The sequence below is a fragment of the Lolium perenne genome, chromosome 7, assembly GCF_019359855.2.
Source record: "Lolium perenne isolate Kyuss_39 chromosome 7, Kyuss_2.0, whole genome shotgun sequence".
NCBI classification, from domain to species: Eukaryota; Viridiplantae; Streptophyta; class Magnoliopsida; order Poales; family Poaceae; genus Lolium; species Lolium perenne.
The window spans coordinates 283,938,979-283,946,214 of NC_067250.2; the positions used below are offsets into that span (position 1 = coordinate 283,938,979).

Genomic DNA, 7,236 nt, shown 5'->3' on the forward strand with positions numbered 1-7,236 from the left:
TTTCTTTCTTCTGTCACTTAATGTTGTCTTGCAAAATACTGAACTTCTCTTCACTCCGATTGGTTCATTGCTGAGGCGTTGGTGGTATGCACACAAGAAAGCAGTGACATGGGAAAGCTCGTTCTCTCCATGATTGTCTTTCATATAGTCTTTCCAGTGAGTTCTTAGCAAGGATAATCAGCAAAGACTTGATCGGAACCAAGAACCTTGAGACCAGAGTGTGGATTTTGTACACCCACGCATGGGTGTGGGTGTATCATGTACCACTCATTGCAACATGGAGATTCGTGCATTAACAAGTCACTGTGACATTTTCTCTCCACCTCGCACATTTTTGCCGTCACATCACTGCTCCTTTTCGTGTGGCTTTTGTCTGCCCGACGCGGGGCATGAGCCTAGGCCCTGTTCTCTGACGCTGACTCTATCTAGAAAAACAAGTATGGGTCCTCTGGCTCCCCATTTCTGCCTCTCTCCGCCGGCAGAGATTCTAGATTTCCCCCCGCCGGCCATCTTTCACGGGCATGGTGATTGCTCCATCGTGCTGCCTTGCCGAAGTACCACCAGTCCTCTCCAACGCGCCGCCGGGAGGCCTTGTTAGAGTCATCTACACCGTGCCGCTGACTTGAAGGTAGAATACGCCGTCGCTGGAATCCAAATATGTTGTCTCTGCCCGACCTTGTGTTTGTTTATGTACTACCTGTGATCTGTGCTGCGTGCAGGCAATGGCTGGCTTGACTTCTTCCGACGCGATTCCACCTACTTCTTGCTGACGGCCTGCTCCGCTGGCTCGCCTGCTCCGTCTCCCGCAGTCTGTGCTTCGCCCGCCTACTTCGGCCGACGCGGCTGCTCTGTCTCCCGCTGTGCGTTCCATCTTTGTCGCGGCCGATGAAAGCGACGGCGAACAAGACCTGACTGCGTGCTCCAACTCGAAGTGGCCCGTGGCCTTCACGCTGCTCCTTGTCGCGTCCGCCTCCTACAAGCACTGGCAGCTCGTGCAGGAGCTCGGCCTCGTCGCGCTGCTGCTGCCGCGGGAGTTTCTCAAGCACTCCGCCTCTGGCGCGGCAGGCAGGAAGGAGCAGGGCGTCAGAAAAATGCCGCCGTCCGAGGCGAAGGCGGCGAGGGAGCACGGGCTGCCCGCATTGACGGTGGACACAGGCGACACGCTCATGCTACTCGACCTGCCGGAGCTAGTGTTGCTTGCCCCTATCCAAAACAGAGTGCTGCCCTGGTTGCCGGAGTTCGTGCTGGCGGGAGCCGAGGCCTACGCCGACAAAGTGGCCCTTGCGGAGGCTGCGCCCGGTGGCCTGTGCAGCTGTCCTACTTTGTCGCATGGACGTCACATGGTGTCCCTCGGCGTGATGGTCACTTTGTCGCATGGACGTCACATGGTGTGTATCGGGTGAGAGAGAGGAAGAGCTAGGCTGTAGGCTCTATCGCTCCGTGTCGGGTGGCTTTCCGCCTGTACTGTTGGGGCCCACCCGACTTGTAAAAATGGAGGAAAAGGTTTAAAAGGATTTCTCTCACCTGCCATCTTATCTGAATCTCCAACAATCGGATGGCTGAGACAAAACCCACACCCATGCTTGGGTGTACAAATGTATTTCCGCTACCTGTTGGCATGCTAAAGGTCAATATACAAGGTCCCACAGGGGCAATTTTTACGGTACCCTGGTACTCTCACACTGCGCCGTGGAGTACCAGACGGATCTGACGGTATGTGCTTATGGACTAATTTAATTTTTAATTTTCTTCAAGTATTAAAAGAACAAAGTGCATTAATTTGCACTTTAACCCTCACGTACAATTTGGATTCAGTACTTCCAGACTGCGCCGCCGCGTGGTCAATTGATTCCGCGTCCCGGCACACTCGGCGGCCGCTGCTTTTCGCCGCGCCACCTCGTGCTCCTCACTGCGCCGCCGCTGGTGCGCCGCGCCGCGCCGAACCCACCGGCTCCCCTTCTCCGACGGCGCCTTCGACCTCATCTTCTCCGACGACCCGGCGGGGTTCTCCGGCGCGCTCTTCCCGTCTCGCCTCGCCTCCGAGGCCGAGCGCTCTGTTCGTCGCCGCCGCTGCTTTTCGTCTCGCCGCCCCCGCGACCCACCCTGTCCCGCCACCTCCTGCTCCCCACTGTGCCGCCGCCACTTTTCGTCGCTCTGCCCCCGCGACCCACCCTGCTCCGCCGCCTCCTGGTTCCTGGGTCGAAGGATTGTTCTTCCTCAACGGCGCCGCCCGGTCTGCCGTTCGTGGCCGTCTGCAGCCGCCTCCTCCTGGTTCCTGGGTCGAAGACGTGAGCTGGTTAGTTCTTTTATATCTCTGTGCAGTAAAACTACAGTAGCAGTGGCCGTACAGTAGTATTTCTTTTCCCAGATTTTAATTGTTGAACATATAGCCTGTGTGTTCCAAGTGGTGGAAAAACTCTGTGTTATCATATCTAGTTTTGGACAAAACTGATGGTAAAAATTATACTAAATATCTCATTCTATTTGGGCCCAATGAGTTGATGTTTCTTGATGTTTTAATGTCCATAGAGTAGTACTTTCTTTGCACAGATTTTAATTCTTGAATGTATATGCTGTGCGTTCGAAGTGGTCTAAAATTTGAAAAGAAACACAAATAGCAGTGTATCTGGTATCATATCAAGTTTTGAACAAAACTGCGGCCTTCAATTTCCTTCAGTGAAGCTCATAGCCTGATATGATTGGGTTTCAGTTGAATATTGCTGGTTTGATCATTGGGTTGGCAGAGACACATGTTTCAGTTGAATATTGTTGGTTACAGTGTGTTCAACAAATGAATATTGTGGGATAGAAATTATGTAGTACCAGATTTTTTTATATGTCACAGTAAACTTGCTGCTTGGTGCTTGCTGCATGGATTCCTTTTGGGCATGGCATTATTTGTGTTGTGCTGCTGGGTACTTTGGGATGCAAATTATGCAGTACCATAGATTCCTTTTGGCCCTGGGCATGTTTATTTTTGTTGTTGTGCTGAATTTACAATATTTCCTACACGGAGGGAGTCATTACTCTAGCCACATACAATATAAACATGAACTAGAAAAGTTTACAATATTTCCTAGATTTGCATTTCTCATCTTGCAGTCTACTGGCATGTTGTTTGTTCTGAGCTTTCTCCTTCTCCTTATAATTGTACAGTTGTGAAGAGACAAAGTCAAGTTCGTTCTGTAGTTGTAATATTTGTTGTTCCTTCTCCTTCACAAGGTTTGCTGATGAATCCAATGCATCATGCAGAGTACTGTTTGAAGCCGCAGCCGCAGTGCAGTAGTTTAGCGTCTCTTCAGCATATTTGTTGAGAAGGTCCTCCCGAATTGATAAACTACAGCCGCCCTGTGATTAATCACATCATACCATATTAAAGTTACTGCAATGTAATTGGATAATCCTAGAAGATATTGCAAGTTAGTTTATACTGAATACAAAAGAAATTTCACCTCGGGCACATTGATATTTTATATGTCACAGTAAGTTTGCTGTTGCTGCTTGGTACTTGCTGCAGGAGCTCTTGCAGCCTGTTTGTGCTTTGGTTCATAGAGTACTGGAAGGGAAAAAACTATCCAAAAAAATTTACACATGTTGCAATAACTAGTACACACTTCTAAATTTCAATAACTAGTACACACACTTCATAGAGTTGGTTTAAGAGTGAGATTTATTTACTAAATACCACTCACGTTTGCTTGGAACAATTATGTTTTATTCGGTATACACGGATGAGCCTTCCATGCACATTTGTTTTGAATACAAACACTCTGTTCTTGTTGTTAGGATCTCGCTTTTGTTTTGTTCCTCAGATCTTCCATATTAGATTTTACTCTCTTGTGTATTTCACCATCATTCTATGAAGACAAAGTTAAGTACGGGAAAACATCATTTCAGTAAGAAAAGGCTCCTGGGAAATATATTTGCAGACTATCAGATAAACCGGAATAGCCTCGCAAAAAAAAAAAGATAAACCGGAATATGTACTGACAACTATTCCTTCCCACCAGCCGCTGAACTGCCAGACATCAACATCACTTCCAGGTAAAAGAGCAGTGTCATGAACCAAAGTATTTTGTTCAGGACATTGCCTGATTCTGAGCCTGCCTGGGCATCTTAGTCCAAGTTTATCAGGAAGAGCCAATGTAGGGGCAGGTACACGCTCCTACACAGCAGAATAAGAGAAGTTCAACTGACACAGCAAGAAAGAACCTCATCTGTCATATCAAAATATACACTTACGCACGAAAAACAGAAGAAATTGCAATATTGGGGAAAATAGAATGAGTAACAAGATGCTAAATATTGTGATAAATTTTCCCTTCATATGCATAATCCAGCTTAATGGTCATACTAAGATATGTTAGTCATACCTCCAGTCCACCACAATCATCAGCATTTTGGAGATCATCATATTGAATCTGGAGACAATTTTTTTCTGGACTGATCGAATTCACGGGGAAATTAGGCTGGGAATGAACAAATGAACATCGTTTCCATTTATCTGAGGGTAGTTCAAAATTTCATAACTCAAGATTGTGCCGATAACTGGCCCTATCTAGAGGACAACATTAATTATAAAAATGTAACTGCCACAAACCAAAGCAAAATAGAGACTGGCCCTAGCAGCAATTCTAAATTCAAAGATAGTAATACCCATCGCTACAAAAAAATAATAGGGAGTGGGATGATCCTCACTTGCTGAACTTGTGGATGCTCGTACTGGTGCAGGTCCCGTGCATCCGTCGATGGAGCTGACCACCTTGCTTCCAGAGCTGCTCCTACCTTTGCCCCACCCCTCGGAGCCCATCCGTCCATGGAGTCAACGGTCGCTCCTACCGTTGCTCCACAACGCCACCGCATGGAGCCAACGGCTGGACGCCTAGACCGTGCGCCATCGCCGCCCAAGGGACCCGATGGCTGAACGCCACGGCCGCGCCGCATCCCCGTCCCCCTCCTTTAAGACAACGGCCTGGACGCCACGCCCTGGCGCTGACTTGTCTCCCTGCCCGGCCGTCCCCTCCAGCGCGACATCCGTCGGGGGATGGACGCCACGGCCAAATGACCACCGGCCGACCGGCGCGAGGAGGCAAGTGCGGTACCCCTCCTGAATTGGCTCCTCCTGCGCGCATAAGCCGGGGGCCTCGACGCGACGGCCCGGCTGCGCCTCCTCCCCCCTTTCCGGTCGGCAAGACCTCCTTCTCCCCAGCACGCCGCCGGGAACAAACATCTCCTCCTAGGGTTCTTAGACGCGATTTGAGACGAAGTGGGTACCTTACGCTGAAACACCCTAAAAAATGAAAAATCACGTCCGTACCCCTAACAGGAGCAGCTAATACAAGAAATTATATTTTGACCCTCCTGAGGAGGTACTCCACTCGTTTCAGAAAAAAAAGGATGGGTACTCTATGGGCTAGAAGTGGAGTACCAAAGCGTCTGGGCCACTCGATCAGCCCAAATGGATGGCCCCTATTTACTCAGGGGTACAGTAAAGGTCCTCACTACAGGAGGCTGGGAGCAATTCCCGGGGATGCACACATACAATTTGTAATGGCTGCAACTGTAGAGAACATGGCTGATGTGCATGATCTGGAGGCTGTCTAACAACGCGCCATTTGTCAGGTTGTTCTTGGAAGTGATGTTCAAAGTATGTGCACTTATTTACTTGTGGAAGCAGATGATATGGTCACAACGATCCATATTGCTTTTTAATTTTCTTTTTGCTACATGGCGAATGCTCGAATGGGGCTTTCACACTGCTGATGTCTTATTTCATCATAGAAGATGTAATACGGAGTATCTGTGAGCATGAAGCTGAGCAGTCCTGTGCGGCTTGGAATTTCCGTGTATATTGTTTGAAGATTGCGTAAAGCGTATGTCTGGTGTTGGGATTTGACTTGTCAATATAATAGTTGTGTTTCCTTTGTCAAAAAATGGCGGAACGTGAAATTGAAGGCACTTCTCGTGCTAGATGAAACATCTTTCATGTTCGTTCGAAATGTGCCTCGCTGAAAGTTGTGTGTTTATGCACTAAACATGAGTCTGGGACATCCATTTTCAGTTATGTAACCGTTGAAATTTCTTACGTACCTGTCATGAAATGATGGAAAAACATAGTTTGTGCATCCGGTGAAGCCGAAGACACCTTGGTGACTGAATATGGTGTGTAGATACTACATCCTTTGAAAAATATTCTTCAATTTTTTTGAGAAGCCAATATATTTGGCTACTGAACATTCTGTGCACATTTTAGGTTCCATACATGCTTATGTCCTTTGCTGCTGCAATGTTGTTTTTTGATGTACTCTTTTCTTGTTCTGTAAGTTGCTTGCCTCTATATATAACTGGTCCGATGTGAAAGAACAATGACTAGGGTTTAGTTTGGAGGGGAACGCACACCACAATCGGGTGGCCTGTCATTGATTTATATAGTGTACATGACACAGAGTTTACACGGTTTACAACATCAGCCGTATAGTCCTATCTACATACGTATACAAATACGTAGTCTATCACCCTCCCTCAATCTCAACCTGGTCTACAAGGTTGAGATTGCGTCTACATGCCTGAAACAAGGGCAGAGGTAACGCCTTAGTAAATATATCTGCTAGTTGATCCTTCGACGAGATGAACTTGATAGAAAGTAACTTCTGAGCTACTCTTTCACGTACAAAATGAAAGTCAACCTCAATATGTTTGGTACGCGCATGAAACACCGGATTGGAGGATAGATAAGTGGCTCCAATGTTGTCACACCATAAGATAGGAGGATTGCCTTGTCGGATACCAAGCTCCTGAAGCAACGCCTGTACCCATATAATCTCAGCAGTGGCATTGGCCAATGCTTTATACTCGGACTCCGTGCTAGAGCGAGAAACTGTGGGTTGCTTTCGAGCACTCCAGGCGATTAAATTACGCCCATAGAATATGGCATATCCCCCGGTTGATCGCCGATCATCAGGATCACCACAAATTCGCATCGTAAAAGCAGACAACAAATTAGTCGTGGATGGTCGAATAGAGAGACCATGACCAATAGTCAACCGAACGAATCGCGAATCCGCTTCACCGCTGTCCAATGAGAGCATCGTGGGGCATGTAAGAACCGACACACACGATTAACGACAAGAAACGAAAGATCTGGCCGGGTGATGAGAAGATACCGAAGACCACCAACAATGCTGCGATATCGAGTGGCTTCATCACCGCCGAAGCGTACCATCGCCAGCAGAGAGC

The 7,236-nt window shown here is 47.8% G+C and overlaps 1 long non-coding RNA gene across 1 annotated transcript; it reads right to left on the reverse strand.

The window, feature by feature from the left end:
• Positions 1-3,211: 3,211 nt before the first annotated feature.
• LOC127312443 (uncharacterized) lies at positions 3,212-5,301 on the reverse strand. The gene is made up of 3 exons (XR_007858360.2): positions 4,699-5,301; positions 3,453-4,165; positions 3,212-3,348 (listed from the first exon to the last, which is right to left on the reverse strand). It is a non-coding gene; the product is annotated as an uncharacterized lncRNA (long non-coding RNA).
• Between the last annotated feature and the right edge of the window lie 1,935 nt (positions 5,302-7,236).